Genomic DNA, 17,448 nt, shown 5'->3' with positions numbered 1-17,448 from the left:
CTTTCCTGATTAGTTTATAGACCTTCAAAACATACTGTAAATCAGTTTTTTTGATGTTTTTTTTTTTTTTTAACAGATTTTTACTCTTTGTTGCAAGCTTTATCTAAAATGGCGAACTATATGAAACACATGAAATATTACACTGTAAATAGTATGTATAATCATAGAGATATAATTACTGTATCTTATTATGGGTAGTGTAAATTGGTATTTCATAAATGTGTGTATTATGTTTAGGACCAAAAATATAGATAATTTGTAACTGTTTTAAATTTCTTTTAACTGGTTTTATATATACCACACAAAACAGATAGTGAGTGCAAGTCTGGTGTTTTAGTGGTACTGATTGATTAACCTCCCTGGCGGTATGATTCTTTCAGAAAAAACATGCTGAAAGCGGTACCATTATTTGCAAGGAAATTTGGCGTTTTATATTGTAGATCTGTCATTTTTAGAAATAACTCACTTAAATCTGACCAAACAAGCTTCTAATAGGCATCCCGGGTATGACATTTTTTTAAAAACAAAATTATAAATTATAATATAATAAATAATTATAAATAATTATAACAAATAATAATATAATTATAATAAAAATTATTCAATAATGTAATCAAATCAAAATCACTGAAATTTGCTCAGTTGCAGAATTGTTGCTGTCATTATTTTTTTTTTTTTTATGACGAATTTCCCCACAAATCGCTATCGCACAATTCTGCAAGTGATTATAATTTATTATCGCTGTTTTTTAGCTGATCTAAAACTATTTTTGACATAAAGGGACACTTTTGGTTGCTATGGACAATCTACAGTTTGCAGGGAGAAAGAAACGTTTTTATTATATAAAATGACATGCATGACACAGGACAGACCACTAGGGACAAGGGGGGTGTGTTTTTTTTACATACAGTACTGTAATCTATAAGATTACAGTATACTGTATGTATAGTGTTTGTTTACTTTTTTGAATTTGGCGCCGTTCTCCGTCCCCGTGCGTCATAACGTCGCAGGGAACGGAGATCGGCGTCACACGGAGGCACTGTGTGAATCGAGCGAGGTCCTGCTCGCTCACACAGCGCGGTGGCATCGCTGGATCCAGGGACAAGGTAAGTAACTTTGCCTGTGGATCTAGCGAGGCAAGCCCGAGTCTGACTCGGGGTTACCGCTCGCAGCAGGAAAATCTAACCCCGAGTCAGACTCGGGAACACCGCCAGGCAGGTTAAAGTGGTTGTTAAGCCACTATCTCATTTTTATATTATCCCCTCTGTCATATAAAAAGCTGCATCCTAGTGCCTGTGCTTTATAAAAAATAAATAAATAAAATATTCTACTTGTTTTAACAGTGTCTTCCAGCGATAAGATGACTCTAGTCTCTCAGATCTCCCTGTGTGTGGGGCCGAGATTTCCCTGCCAACAAAGCCAGGGAGGTGGGGAGGAGAGGAGCAGAGAGCCTGGAATCATATGATCGTCGGGAGACACTGTAAAAACAGGTAGAAATTGTTTTTTTATTTTCAATAAAGCATTGACACTAGGACTCAGCTTTTTATTTGACAAAGGGGATGATATAAAGATCAGCAATAGTGAGAGATGACAGGCAGGGAGAGGAGGGGGAAGGTGGACAGAGGGAGACACAGGAAAGCTGCAGATAGCAGCACATGACAGAGGTAAGTAAACTGACCATGGTGTCAGGGCTCAGCAGCCCTAATATATCAGGGTCAGGGTACAGAGGGGAGGGTATAAACTGGTAGGATCAACCAGGTATTTCAGGTGATACAAGAGGCCAAAATACACAGCACAGTGCTGTATAACATGCTTTAAAGGAACAGGATATTTATTTAAAAAATTTGGGTTAACAAACGCTTTAAGAGAATGGCAGCTTTCCACTCCTCCTTTCCTAGCAGAGACAGCAACTAATTTGGGATTCAGTCTAGCAAAAATAGTCAACAAATGCAAAAGTAGTGCTGGGTTTTCTTATTAGTATTCTCCACACACACACTGATGGAAGCATTCTGTAGTACATTTTTTTTGTAAAACATGATCTAAAAAGATAATGGAAAAAAAAAGATATATATATAAATCTGCGAACCTTTAAAATGATTTTAAAGAAAATTGGCCAAATACCAGTATAGTTTACTTTTAAAAATGCTATACAGTTGTGACAGCATTGTGGTTGTGAAAAAATATGACATTGGCCTGCAGGCATCAAGGTTTGCCAGCTTCTATCTCTCTCATAGACTCTTTTAAAGACAGCTTCCTTTCTGTCTTACATTGACTTTATTGACACTCCATGTTTTAAAGATTAAAGCTATGGAACTTGGTGTAATACATCATGGTAGTGTAAAGTATTTCTCACCCTTTGTAATGTATGAATAAATAGCTTTCAATACGTACACAAACATGTGGGATGCATAAGGTAAATACAAAAACATGGAGTGATTTATAAGCAGTTGGCTGTATGGCAGTACTTCAAACCTTCACAGATTAGATCCATTTGTAGACATTAAAGCATTGGTCTACTATCATATTTTCTATCTAAATATGTACTTAAATCTGTCTAATATTCATCTATCATTATTAAAAAGTACAATTTAATGCAGTGTTTATTGTGTGAAATTGTGCATTCAAAGATTGTATAAAATGAATTTAATTGATAGCAACTGATTTACTAAAAGTAAAATTTAGTTCAGCTGTGCATTGTGGCTAATCAGCTTCTAACTTCAGCTTGTTCAATTAAGCTTTAACAAAAAAACATGGAAGCTGATTGGTTTCTATGCAGAGCTGCACCAGATTTTGCACTTTTCAGTTTTTGTAAATCAACCCCAATGTATGGACTAAACAGCAGAATAACATTTTTCTTTATAATAGGTAAATATTTACCTATTATTTTTTAGTTAAAGGGGTTGTAAAGGTAATTTTTTTTCCTAAACAGCTTCCTTTACCTTAGTGCAGTCCACCTTCACTTACCTTATCCTTCGATTTTGCTTTTTAAATGTCCTTATTTCTTCTGAGAAACCCTCACTTCCTGTTCTTCTGTCTGAAACTCCACACAGTAATGCAAGGCTTTCTCCCTGGTGTGGAGTGTTGTGCTCGCCCCCTCCCTTGGACTACTGGAGAGTCAGGATGGCCACTAACACACAGCTCCTTTCTCCATCTGCAATGTAGAGAGCATCCGGACTCTCCTGTAGTCCAAGGGAGGGAGCGAGCACGACACTCCACACCAGGGAGAAAGCCTTGCATTACTGTGTGGAGTTACAGACAGAAGAACAGACAGAAGAACAGGAAGTGAGGATTTCTCAGAAGAAATAAGGACATTTAAAAGCAAAATCGAAGGATGAGGTAAGTGAATGAGGACTGTACTAAGGTAAAGGAAGCTATTTAGGAAAAAAGAAATTGTACCTTTACAACCACTTTAAGCTTTCAGACAGAATATGGAGCTCAAGGCTATTTTGCATGTGTTTACTATACTCTTTTCTAAATAAACGTCTACTATTTACAGAGATAAATTGCTCAAGCTTAAATTTACAAACACAGCTAAATGACTAAATGTGTAAATAATTCCCTGCCCCTATCTGTTTTGTTCATACAGGTCATATGGAGTTTCAGTTAAAGAGAGACAATGCGAAAACAAGAAGATTATTTTTTTAAACCCATAATGCTCTGATCTTCCAGTGTCATAGGAACACCTTGTAATAAGTATTTATTTGTATGTAAAATAAATAATGTATATAAATAACACACAATATACAATATTATAGAGCATTCGTTTAAAATGTGTGGCTTTAAAAAGTGTTAAATGAAACTTAAGGCTCTTGTGTCAGCTACATGTTTTTGAATTAGTTGTGTCAATGTTTGTAGCCATGCTCCCCCTCCCCCAATGACATTCCATCCCATGGTAGTGCAAGCAGGCTTAGCCTTTATAAAGATAAAAACACTAGTTTGAATTCAAAAGCAGTGCAGCAGCACTGTCACACCATAACAGGGAATAGTGTATGAGTCAAGTATATGATTAACCAATTATACCAACAAAGTGCCAATGATCATCAATTTCATATGTAGGTTAAAACACAGTCAATAACTTAAACAGAACAGCTGTAAAGGAAACCTAAAACTGGGTGAGGAACAGCCAAACTCTGCTACTAAGGTGTGGTTGTGGAAGACAGTTTCATGTCACATGCTATAGACTGTGGCATGACTGAACACAGCAACAAAACACAAGGTAGTTATACTGCATACGCTAGGTCTCTGCCAGGCAAATATTTCAAAGCAGAAGGGTTTCAAGATGCTGGAAAATGGGGTAAGGATCTCGCGCCAACGAAATAATATAAAAACTATGTCAAAAAGCTGCTCCCCTGACAATTCAAAAAAGAATGGACATGTGAAAGGAAAATGGATAGGGGGCGCTAATAGTTAATTTGTGAAAATCCAAGTAAACACTATATAATTACAGTAAAGTGCCTGTGCAAAAAATGTAAATTTTAACCATAAAGAACAATCACAGAATAAATGTGTTGTATTGCAAAACTTATACTAAACAAAAATAAATTTAAAGTGCATGTGCAATGAAAACAAAAATTAAAAACAATTAAAGTGAGTGAATCACACAATTAGAAAATACACAAAAATACAAAAGGTATTCCGTGAGCTAAATAAATTAAATTGCAAATGTCCATATATTCCCTGATCGACACTGCATGTGTGATAATTATAAGATAATCAGGATGTCCACCTTCACCACTTTTATCACCCGATAGTGCATAAAAAGATGGCCCCTTACCGCATGTAGTTGACCTTTTTAACTAAAAAGAGGTCAAATAAAGCTTAGTTGTCACCATGGACAAAAACGTGGATAATCTGAGATTCCTGTTGGTCCGCTGGTTAGGGCATCATATGAATAAAAACAGAGAGATGCCACCATAGCATAATAACGTTTCATTTAAGATAAAAACATACACAGTGGGGAAAATGAAGGCTTACTTGAAAAGTGCCCACATCCCGGCACTGAGGCTTTGGGCTAGTAGATCAGAATGTCAGTCCTGAAAACCGATCAAATAAGGAGCGATGTCCGCGCCGGTGGAAGCTGCAGCGTGCGTGTCAACTCGCAAAGGCTGAGAACCAGCTGGACAGGAAGCTGTGCGTGGTCTGCGTGTCGCCTCGACGTACGTTTCAGTAATCCGTCATCAGGAAGATGCTGTTCAGGTTCTTTAGAAGAAGCATAAAGAAATGGGAAATGTGTAATGCTGAGGACTGTAGATGCAGTGGTTGACCAAGGAAACTTAATGCAGCAGATAAAAGACACATCATGCTTACTTCCATTTGACAGAAACAAATAAACTGTTAACAATTCTATTTCTGAAAGCTTTCTTCATTTACAGCATTTTTTCACACCTGCCTAATTTTTTGCACAGTAATATATATATATATATATATATATATATATATATATATATATATATATATATATATATATATATATATATATATATATATATATATATATATAGTATATACAGTATGTAAACAGTCTTTTCAATGCAGAAGGGGCAGGGAAAGTTGTACACACAATTATGCACATATGTGGATCAGCTTTCATCCTTTAAAATGTTTTTCTATTCCTATTGCTTTTGAGGTGGGACCTTCTCAGAACATGTGGAGGAGAGCACAGATTAGACTTATGAGTGCAGACAGCTCTCTGCATGGAACCTTGTCATTACCCTATGGAAGTGCCCTGGGGAACAGTAAATCATATATAAATAATATTACAACGTTAATTCACCAAAGCAATAGACTCAGTTCACTGAGCCATGTGTATGTTCACTTTCAAAGTGTATATTTACTTAGCAAAGTGAACGTAAGTAAAGACTGGGTAGTAAAGTAACTGTTTACTTTACTACCCAATCATATGTGCAGTTAATTAAAATAGCAGTTATTTGGTTAATTTGTGAAAAAGTGAACACATTTTCAACTTATTTATTAAGCCTACTAAGCTCAGTTATCTTTTATTTTCCAAAATGAGAATTGACTTCTTAAAGGGAACAACCTCTTCTCTTTTAGCTTTTTTACTGTATATATCCAAATGTTTTAGATCTCAGAATTCTGTCCTAGTTCTATCTCAAAGTTCCAAGCTACAGATTAGAGATACTGAGGCCACTTTACTAGAGGAGTTAGGAGCTCACATACAAAACATTTTTGAATATCCCATTCAGTTATCAAATCACACGAAAAGCAAACTCCTGTTTACTTACTTCATCTGAGCATGACTGTATAATTGAAGTGAATATTCACACAATTTATTGCGTGAAAATTCTTAACGCCATTAGAAAATCAGCCCAACGTTCTTAGAGTTCTGATATAATTAGTTTTATGTCAAATGTTGGTGACTTGAGCAGCATACCTGTAAGTATCCTCATCATTGCATTATTGAGCATTGCATGCTAAACACTCCTTTTTTAATCCAAAATTTGGTAAAAGAAAATGTGTTTGTGATGCAAAGAAAGTGCTCCTTAAAGTGGTTGTAAACCCTTTACAACCACTTTTACCTACAGCTAAGCCTAGATTAAGGCTTACCTGTAGGTGCTCCAAATATCCCCTAAACCTCCACAGTTTAGGAGATATTTAGAAAAGAGACGGGCACAGATGTCTACGGCGCATGCACCGTAGACAACGGCGCAGGCACACTTTACAAACCTTTAGAAACGGCGACCGTGTCTCCAGCCAATCACAGCACAGAAGGAAGAGGGTGAAAGATGGATGCTTCGTGGAACAGGGGACAGCGGTGACATTGCAGGCTTCAGTTTCAGGTAAGTGACACATAATGGGCTGCCATGCAATGCATAGTAGCCCATTATGCTTTACCTTTGCAGGTAAACAAAGAGGAAGTAAAACCCATCATGGTTTACTTCCTCTTTAACCACTTAAGGACCGCCTCCTGCACATATACGACGGCAGAATGGCACGGCTGGGTACATCCACGTACAGGTATGTCCGGTACTAGTACCCACCCTTGGGTCGCGGGCGATCGGTCCCCGGAGCTGAAGAACGGGGAGAGCCGTGTGTGTATACACGGCTTCCCCGTTCTTCACTGTGGTAGCAGCATCGATCGTGTCATCCCTTTTATAGGGGGACACAATCGATGATGTCACACCTACAGCCACACCCCCCTACAGCTGTAAACACACTTCAGGTCACACATAACCCCATCAACAACCCCCTGTGGTTAACTCCCAAACTGCAATTGTCATTTTTACAATAAACAATGCATTTTAAATGCATTTTTTGCTGTGAAAACGACAATGGTCCCAAAAATGTGTCAAAATTGTCCGAAGTGTCCGCCATAATGTCGCAGTCGCGAAAATAATCGCCGATCGCCGCCATTAGTAGTAAAAAAATTTTTTTTATAAAAATGCAATAAAACTATCCCCTATTTTGTAAACGCTATAAATTTTGCGCAAACCAACCGATAAACGCTTATTGCAATTTTTTTACCAAAAATAGGTAGAAGAATACGTATCGGCCTAAACTGAGAAAAAAAATGTTTTTATATATTTTTGGGGGATATTTATTATAGCAAAAAGTAAAAAATATTGCATTTTTTTCAAAATTGTCGCTCTATTTTTGTTTATAGCGCAAAAGAAAAAACACAGAGGTGATCAAATACCACCAAAAGATAGCTCTATTTTTGGGAAAAAAAGGACGCCAATTTTGTTTGGGAGCCACTTCGCACGACCGCGCAATTGTCAGTTAAATCGACGCAGTGCCGAATCGCAAAGAGGGGCAAGGTCCTTTAGCTGCATTTTGGTCCAGGTCTTAAGTGGTTAAAGTGTGTGTATAGCCCAACCTTATTTTAGTTTTGAATAGAGTAGATAAAGATTAAAACCCCTTCCATATTTTTTGTTTGCTGTCTGTGTACCATTGGGAAAATTCAACTTTAGTTCCTATTCTAGAAAAAGGAAAGTTTCCCCATGAGACTTTGGACAGCAAAATGTTGAGTAAAACATGATTTATTAAGTAGTTGTCAGTATCATAGAAGTTAAGTACAATATCGATTAAAAGAAAACCTTTTTGAGGTCTGGTGTTACATTAAAATTTCCACAGTGTTAGGAAACAATTATACACAACATTACAATGTGCTGCGTGATGTGCGTGCCTCGATGCGTTTCGACCTGTATATGGTCTCTTCAGGGGGATACTTGATTCTACAAAAATACACATTACATATGTTTAAGATCAAGAAAACATGTCATTATATATCACATAAAGCGACCTAAAAAGGTATTTACCGTAAAAAAGTGAAATAAATGTTTTGAAAAGCAGAGATGAGCGAAGCCGTTAGGAAATCCAAGAGGATCCTCATGAGCGCCACCCTGTTTTGGGGTGGGAAGAACCCACCCCAATGGGGCTTGCAAGGAACTGCACTGTAAACAGGAGAAAACAGGGGAGCCGATGCCTGCAATGACCACCCAATTGTTTAGCCGTAAATTAATGGGAAGATTAAATATATTAGATCATGGTATATTGTACTAAAGTATCAATTTAGCTATAAATATTTTTTGGGGGCATATATAATAGATGGGCTAGCAACAAATTTGTGGATTGTCCAAAAATGTTGATCGGGACCACATATTGGCGTCCTATTTGGGTGACGAACCAATGGACAAAAAAAATGAATGTAGTGAGATATAGTTAAATCATACTTAATACAAGAATTTGTGTTAATGATCCATTAGACAAAGTGAATAAGATTCTTATGATGAAAGATGCGTGTTACTTAGTGTAATGTGTGATGAAGATTACAATATATATGTATGGGAGACTAACAATATAGACCATTAATGAGTGCATAGGTGTATGATGTGATGCTGAAAATTAAAATAAAAAAATTAAAAATAAAATGCCATGATGTTTGGGAGTCGACGAGAAGCCGCTCTTAACCACTTAAGACCTGGACCATTATGCAGGTTAACCACTTAAGACCCGGACCAAAATGCAGGTAAAGGACCCGGACAGTTTTTGCGATTCGGCACTGCGTCGCTTTAACTGACAATTGCGCGGTCGTGCGATGTGGCTCCCAAAAAAAATTGGCGTCCTTTTTTTTACCACAAATAGAGCTTTCTTTTGGTGGTATTTGATCACCTCTGCGTTTTTTATTTTTTGCGCTATAAACAAAAATAGAGCGAAAAAAAATTCAATAATTTTTACTTTTTGCTATAATAAATATCCCCCAAAAATATATATATATAAAAAAAAAAATTCCCCAGTTTAGGCCAAAACGTATTCTTCTACCTATTTTTGGTAAAAAAAATCGCAATAAGCGTTTATCGATTGGTTTGCGCAAAATTTGTAGTGTTTACAAAATAGGGGATAGTTTTATTGCATTTTTATAAATAATTTGTTTTTACTACTAATGGCAGTGATCAGCGATTTTCTTCATGACCGTGACATTATGGCAGACACATCGGACAATTTTGACACAATTTTTGGGACAATTGTCATTTTCGCAGCAAAAAATGCTATAAAAATGCATTGTTTACTGTGAAAATGACAATTGCAGTTTGGGAGTTAACCACTAGGGGGCGCTGAAGGGGTTAAGTGCGACCTCATATGTATTTCTAACTGTAGGGGGGCGGGGCTGGGCGTGTGACATCAGTGATCGTGTTTCTCTATATCAGGGAACACACGATCAATGACAGCGCCACAGTGAAGAAGGGCGAAGCTGTGTTTACACACAGCTCTCCTCGTTCTTCAGCTCCGGGGACCATTCGCGGGACTCCAGCGGCGATTGAGTGCGCGGGTACCGCGGCCATGGTCACGGAGCTTCGGACCGGGTCGCGGGCGCGCGCCCGCGACCCACGGCTGGGCACTTAAAGAGGACATATAGGTATGTGCTTGTGCCCAGCCGTGCCATTCTGCCGACGTATATGTGCAGGAGGCGGTCCTTAAGTGGTTAAGGACTTTGCCCCTTTTTGCAATTCGGCACTGGGTCGCTTTAACTCACAATTGCGCGGTCGTGCGATGTGGCTCCCAAACAAAATTGGCGTCCTTTTTTTCCCACAAATAGAGCTATCTTTGGTGGTATTTGATCACCTCTACGGTTTTTATTTTTTGCGCTATAATAAATACCCCCCAAAAATATATAAAAAAACGTTTTTTCCCTCAGTTTAGGCCGATACGTAGTCTTATACATATTTTTGTTAAAAAAAACGCAATAAGCGTTTATCAATTGGTTTGCGCAAAATTTATAGCGTTTACAAAATAGGGGATAGTTTAATTGCATTTTTATTAATAATTATTTTTTTACTACTAAATCAGCGATTTTTTTCATGACTGCGACATTATGGCGGACACATCGGACAATTTTGACACATTTTTGGGAGCATTGTCATTTTCACAGTAAACAGTGCTATAAAAATGCACTGTTTACTGTGAAAATGTCAATTACAGTTTAGGAGTTAACCACTAGGGGGCAATGTAGGGGTTAAGTGTGACCTCATATGTGTTTCTAACTGTAGGGGGGCGGGGCTGGATGTGTGATGTCATTGATTGTCTTTCCCTATATCAGGGAACAGACGATCAATGACACTGCCACAGTGAAGAACAGGGAAGGTGTGTTTACACACACCTCTACCCTTTCTTAAGCTCCGTTGACCGATCGCGGGACACCGGCGGCAATCGGGTCCACTTAGGACCGGGTTGCGAGCGCGCCGCCGGCAGCATGCTCGCGACCCCACGGCTGGGCTTAAAGAGACACGTACAGGTACATGATTGTGCCCAGCCGTGCCATTCTGCCGACGATGTATCGGCGTGAAGTGGTCCTTAAGTGGTTAATGTGTACTAACAACAGAGATAGTGGTAGTGATAAACCAACAATGCATAGTAGCCCATTATGATTTACCTTTGCAAGGAAACAAAGAGGAAGTAAAACCCATCAGGGTTTATATCCTCTTTAAAGTGTATGTATAGCCCAACCTTATTTTAGTTTTGAATAGAGTAGATAAAGATTAAAACCCCTTACAGATTTTTATTTTGCTGTCTGTGTACCATTGGGAAAATTCAACTTCAGGTCCTATTCTAGAGATAAAACAGGAATTTAGGAGAAATCTCCAAAAGTGAAGGGAATTCACACTTAGCTAGTTGTCATTGGGGGGTGACTCTCCCCATTGATGACAAAACATGAATAAAAACTTGACCAAGGGTCTAACCCATCCCCACTCTATCCAAAATTAGAAAAATGTTGGCTGAGAAATACACTTTAAAGCAGGGGTACCCAACCTGTGGCCCACGGGCCACATGCAACCTAAAACCACTATAATTGTGGCCCAACACAAAACCGTAAATTTACTTAAACATTTTTATTTTTTTGTAAAAATGTGTTTACACCTAAGGAACACATGCGCTCAAAGAAAAAATTGACAGTATCTCTTTACTGGAATTTATACGTTTTATCTTCCCAAAGAAAAATATTCCACTCTTTACAATCACGCCTTCATGTCTTCAGTTTTTGGCAACACCTATATTTGTGAGCGACTATTTTCAAGAATAAAGCACACAAAGGGCAAAATTAGTAGCCAAAATATCTGATGAGCACCTTGAGAATTCATTTAGAATTGCTACTACATCCATCGAACTAGATATTAACTTGTTAGTTCATCAAAAATAGTATCAAATATCATACTTGTTTTATGTTGCCCTCTTTTACTTTTATAATAAAAAATTTCAAAACATGAACTTTTATTACTAAGATAGTTACATTATCTATATCAGTGATCGTTAACTTGTGATCTGCCCGACTTTTTAAGCTCATCATCTATCCTTATTGTTAGCATATTTTATGTGTGGCTCAAGGCAATTCCTCTTTTTCCAATGGGGCACAGGAAGGTCAAAGGGTTGCACACCCCTGCTTAAAAGTATATCTAAAATCAGCACTTTTTTTGCTGAGTAAGGCTAGGTTCACACTGCTGCGAATTCAAAATCGCGGTAAAATCGCGGCTGCGATTTTGCCGCGATTTTGCCGAGATTTCGGCCGCGATTTAAGAGACATCTGTGCAGAGTTCAATGTAAATCGCGGCCCGAAATCACAAAAAGTAGTACAGGAACTACTTTTTTTCGGTGCAGCGCCGCAGATGCAGGGTCGCACCGATTAGGACAGTGCCATTGCCGACAATTGCCGGCAAATGCCGCCAATTTGAGATGCGATTTGACATGTCAAATCGCATCTCAAATCGTACCGAATCGTACCCAGTGTGAACCAGGGCTACGTGAGGGTTAAATCATCTGTGTCTTATTAGGTAAAGTTCCCATCACTTCCTGTCCTTTACGCTAAATAGGAAGTGAGAGGATATCTTTGGAATGTGAGGGAAATCCCTTCTTGTTGTCCCCATTGGAAAATGTCCTAATATTCCTGTTCTGGTGTCAATTTAGGATTTACACTCACTTTCTGGTGATATTAGGGATCGAGACAATCAGAAAGAGTAAATCTCCATCACAGAGACACAACCCTTGCAATAAAAAAATCTGACATTGGTTCTAACAGATTACCTCTTCAATAAACAATGTTTTGCCTTTCATTCATTTATTCTATAAATAAAAAAAAAAAAACATTAATTGGCAGTTTAAACCCAATAAGTCTCTCTGCTTTTTCATTGCAGGCTTTTTGAATTCATTTTGTGTCTGGGGATACTTCTAGTTAGTATGAGCTTTCTGTTTGCTTGTCGTGTTTACTGTGAGGCTATGCAGTAGCAGTATTGTCACCCAAGGATGCACGCTTCAAAATAACGTGCATAATGTAAAAAGCACCTCCATTTCATTACTTTTCTTTGCAATTTTTTTTTTAATTCGTTAAACTTTAACCCCAGGAGCTGTACGTGAGTGGGTTGAGATAGTTGTAGACAGTGTTGGTTTACGGGACACCAAGGACTCAGAGTTCTCTGCTGCAGTCAAAATGCTCTACTTTGAGGAGTTGTTGTAGAATAGCCTCTTGACTGCATTTTCTAAGGTCTGCAATGACAAAATAAATAAAAGTATTTCATTGACAAATGAGACAGCGAACACAGCTGCTAAAACAGTAAACCAGTGTATTTGCTGATTTGTTGTCTCACAAGATTAGAAATGAAGCTTGGAATACCATAATGATTAACAGTGAATGAAGCTAACATTTAATCAACTTTCTAATTTGCTTTAAAGCAACAAAAGCCCTGTACATACGATCGGATATCTGATGGAATCTAATCCGATGGATTTTTTCATCGGATATGCGATGAAGCTGACTTTCATCGGTCTTGCATACACACTATCAGACTAAATTCCGACCGTGACAAAACGCGGTGATGTAAAACACTACAACAAGCCAAAAAGAATGAAAGCTTCCGAGCATGCGTCGAATTGATTTTGAACATGCATGGATTTTTCTCCGATGGAGTTCCACACAGACGATCAGATTTTTCTATCGTTTTTTTTATCCATAGGAAAAAATGGAAAACATGTTTTATTTTTTAACACCGATGGAAAAAAGACCAATGGGGCCCACACACGATCGGTTTGTCCAATGAAAACAGTCCATCGGTCTGTTTTCATCGGACAAACCGATCGTGTATACACGGATTAAGAAATACTTAAGTAAGACAGATTTACTAACACTGTATTGTATTTGACTGTAAAATCAGCAACTTTCTGGCCAGCTAAAAAAGTGACTTTAGATCTTTTTCATTACTATGTAATAAAGTCTTATACTGGTAATAAAGAAATCATGTAAATAATGCTGTTTTGCTTTCGATTTTTCTTCAATTAGTAATAAAGTCATGTACTAGTGACAAGTAAATAACCTACACACTTCTGCATTTCTTGGTATTTCTATATGTTTTTACTGATATTTTCACTAATTTTAGGAACGCATTGTTGTATGGTTATTTCCTAAAACTTAACCCTAATTACCTATAATGCCCTAACACTGAAGTATATTCTTTGTTTATGCACGACCATCTGTTAGAGTATTTGATTCCCGTCCTGATCTCTCCTGTATCTGTCTGTGCAAAGCTATATTGATTTTTGCCTTGCTCTTTTACTGAATAACAAATTAATCCTTCTAACTTCTGCCAGAGGCATATTGAAGTCCGTCTGGCCTCTTTGAGTCAGCATTGGCCAAGCCCTATGGGGGTTCACCCGACATGCACTGTCTGGTAGAGGCCTATCCATAAATGATAAAAGTCTCTTAGTGAGTGCATTTGAAGCATATTTATCTAAAATTTAGAGATCACTGACCCAAAATTGTATTTATTTTATCATCTATATTAAACAAGTTTAACTAAAACTATATATAAACTTAAAAAAGATTATATATTTTTTACAGTCAAAACGTGATTTGAATTCTGGACAGTCAAAATGTATTTGCCACATTCATCATTTAGTGTTAGTCAATGTTTTAATTTTGTCTAGCAAAGAGTCGACAAGGTATTCAAGATTTTAAGAAGTCATATTGGGCTCCATTTACAAAAGCAGATTCCATGCGGTATTTGGCTTTCCCAAATACAACATGCGATCCTGAAAATGTTAATTCACTATTGCTTTATGCTGTATTTACTGCATAAAGCAAAAATGGTTGGTTATTACTGAATAAAACAGAAGTTAAAGTCAATTCACAAAAGGAAAAAAAATTACTGCATGCAGTAAATAAGTAGTGGTCCCAGCATGAGACAGTTAAGGTAACGACAGCCATATGAAATGCTTAACCAATAAACAACCTGGTTGTTAAAGAGCAGGCAGCTGCCACATCCTTAACAACCAATGAGTCATCAGCTGTCATTCTGTGGGAGCCTTCGTCGGGAGTAGAGCTTTTTTTTTAGAGTCGACAGCCGGTGTTTATCATGATTGATGTTGGACCTACACAATACTCAAATGTTTCAAATGACAACATTTTATTTTTATTGCATTTAAGTCCAAATATGAGATCTGAGGTCTTTTTGACCCCAGATCTTATATTTAACCACTTAAGCCCCGGACCTTTAGGCAGCTTAAAGCCCAGGCCAGGTTTTGCGATTCGGCACGCTTGCCTCGCTTTAACAGACAATTGCGCTGTCGTGCGACGTGGCTCCCAAAAAAAATTGACGTCCTTTTTTTTCCCACAAATAGAGCTTTCTTTTGGTGGTATTTGATCACCTCTGCGGTTTTTATTTTTTGCGCTATAAACAATAATAGAGCATCAATTTTGAAAAAAATTCAATATTTTTTACTTTTTGCTATAATAAATATCCCCCAAAAACATATATAAAAAATGTTTTTTCCTCAGTTTAGGCCGATACGTATTCTTCTACCTATTTTTGGAAAAAAAAAATTGCAATAAGCGTTTATCGATTGGTTCGCGCAAAATTTATAGCGTTTACAAAATAGGGGATAGTTTTATTGCATTTTTATTTTTATTTATTTTTTTACTACTAATGGCGGCGATCAGCATTTTTTTTTCGTGACTGCGACATTATGGCGGACACTTCGGACAATTTTGACACATTTTTGGGACCATTGTAATTTTTACAGCAAAAAATGCATTTAAATTGCATTGTTTATTGTGAAAATGACAGTTGCAGTTTGGGAGTTAACCACAGGGGGCGCTGAAGGAGTTATGTTTCACCTAGTGTGTGTTTACAACTGTAGGGGGTGTGGCTGTAGATCTGACATCATCGATCATGTCTCCCTATAAAAGGGATCACACGATCGATGCAGCCACTACAGTGAAGCATGGGGAAGCCGTGTTTACATACGGCTCTCCCCGTTCTTCAGCTCTGGGGAGCGATCGCGAGGGGGCGGCTAGAAACGAATAGCCGCGCCCTCACCCCGGATCGCTCCCCGATGATTTCCGACCGCTGCATGTACAGGGGGGGGGGTCCCGATCGGACCCCTGACCCGCGGAAAGGCAGAGCCGTACATGTACGCCCATCTGCCTGTACCTGCCATTCTGTGGACGTACATATACATGCGGCGGTCGTTAAGCGGTTAAGAGGTCCTGCCATGCTTTTTTCTATTACAAGGGATGTTTACATTCCTTGTAAAAAGGAATAAAAGTGACCCAATTAAAAAAAAAACAGTTTTAAATTCAATAAAATAAAGAAAAGAAAATGAGAATTTTTTTTTTAAAGCTCCCCGTCGCAATGAGCTCACGTGCAGAAGCGAACACTGGGGCATGACTGGGGAGGAAAAGCCATACAAATCAACTCTTATAACTCTTTACTGGACTTTAAAGCTACATTTTAGTTCAAGTTTGAGATCATTGACCTACTGGAATCAATATTTTTGCACCAGGGAGGAGGGAATTCCTCTGAAAAACATCATGAACAAGAAAGTAGTTTAAAAATGCTACACAAACTAAAAACAAAACAAAAAACGTAAAAAAAAATTATATTTTCAAAATTATAGGGTGCAATTCACCTACTAATTCACCCAGTGAAAATGTATGTAGCTTTGTTCTGTGTGAATATGCCAAAAAATGAACCTTATTAGGCAATTTCCTGGCTGAATGAATGTTTTACATTGATTTAATGTGAAATACTGCATTTGGCCATTAGATGGCATGAAGTATCATAGGAGTGCCCTAATATACTGTACTTGGCACTATCTAATGACCAAATGTGAAAGTTTCCAGCACAGGAAATAGCCTGTCAACAAAAAATTTTTGCCCTATGTGCAGAGAATGAAGGTACATGCACTTTCACTATGCATATTTTTTTATAAATATGCTCCCATGTGTGATAACAGATTTTAGGCACCATAACTTTACCTCTCATGTGTCTGTGTCTCCGATTAATCCTATGATTAAAGCCCCCTTTCAAAGTTTCAGCTTCACTGCCATTTGGTGCTGTGATATATCAGCACTCAGGAGAAACATTTGGCCCAAGTTCACTAAGCTCCTGTGACACTATTACAAATAGCTGGAAAATCTTTTGTCAACGTTTTTCTTGTTTTTCTTGCAGTAGCACAAGCAACATTAGCACTTAGAGGGCCATATTATTTTAACAGTAGCTGGTAAAAGATCAGAACACTTAACAGTGTTTATTAGGAGCATGCATGTTTTAAAAAGAACATTATCTTTTTTTTATCTTTTAATAATGCATCTGCACAGTTCATATCAACTAAGTAATTGTTTTCATTGTACTTTTATTATAACACTTACATGTGTTTTCTGTGGTGCATTTAGGCCTTTGAACTATCTACTTAATATGGTTCATGTGCCCCTGAAAGCATTCCTACTTTGATACAGTGGCAAGATTTACATTGGCAAAGTAAAGCCTGGTACACACGATAAGATTATCGGACGAATGATTGTTCCTTTTTTTTTTGCATGCTGGTCTCCATATTAAAAAAGAAGAGGTTACTAAAGTACAACAATTCTCGTCTGACAAAATAAAAATTCAAAAGTGATGTAATGTGTTGTATTGCATTTGAATTGTATTTTCGGATGAAAAATGCGCT

This window comes from Rana temporaria, chromosome 4 (assembly GCF_905171775.1).
Source record: "Rana temporaria chromosome 4, aRanTem1.1, whole genome shotgun sequence".
In the NCBI taxonomy this organism is placed as follows: Eukaryota; Metazoa; Chordata; class Amphibia; order Anura; family Ranidae; genus Rana; species Rana temporaria.
Note: the sequence above shows the minus strand (reverse complement) of the source record.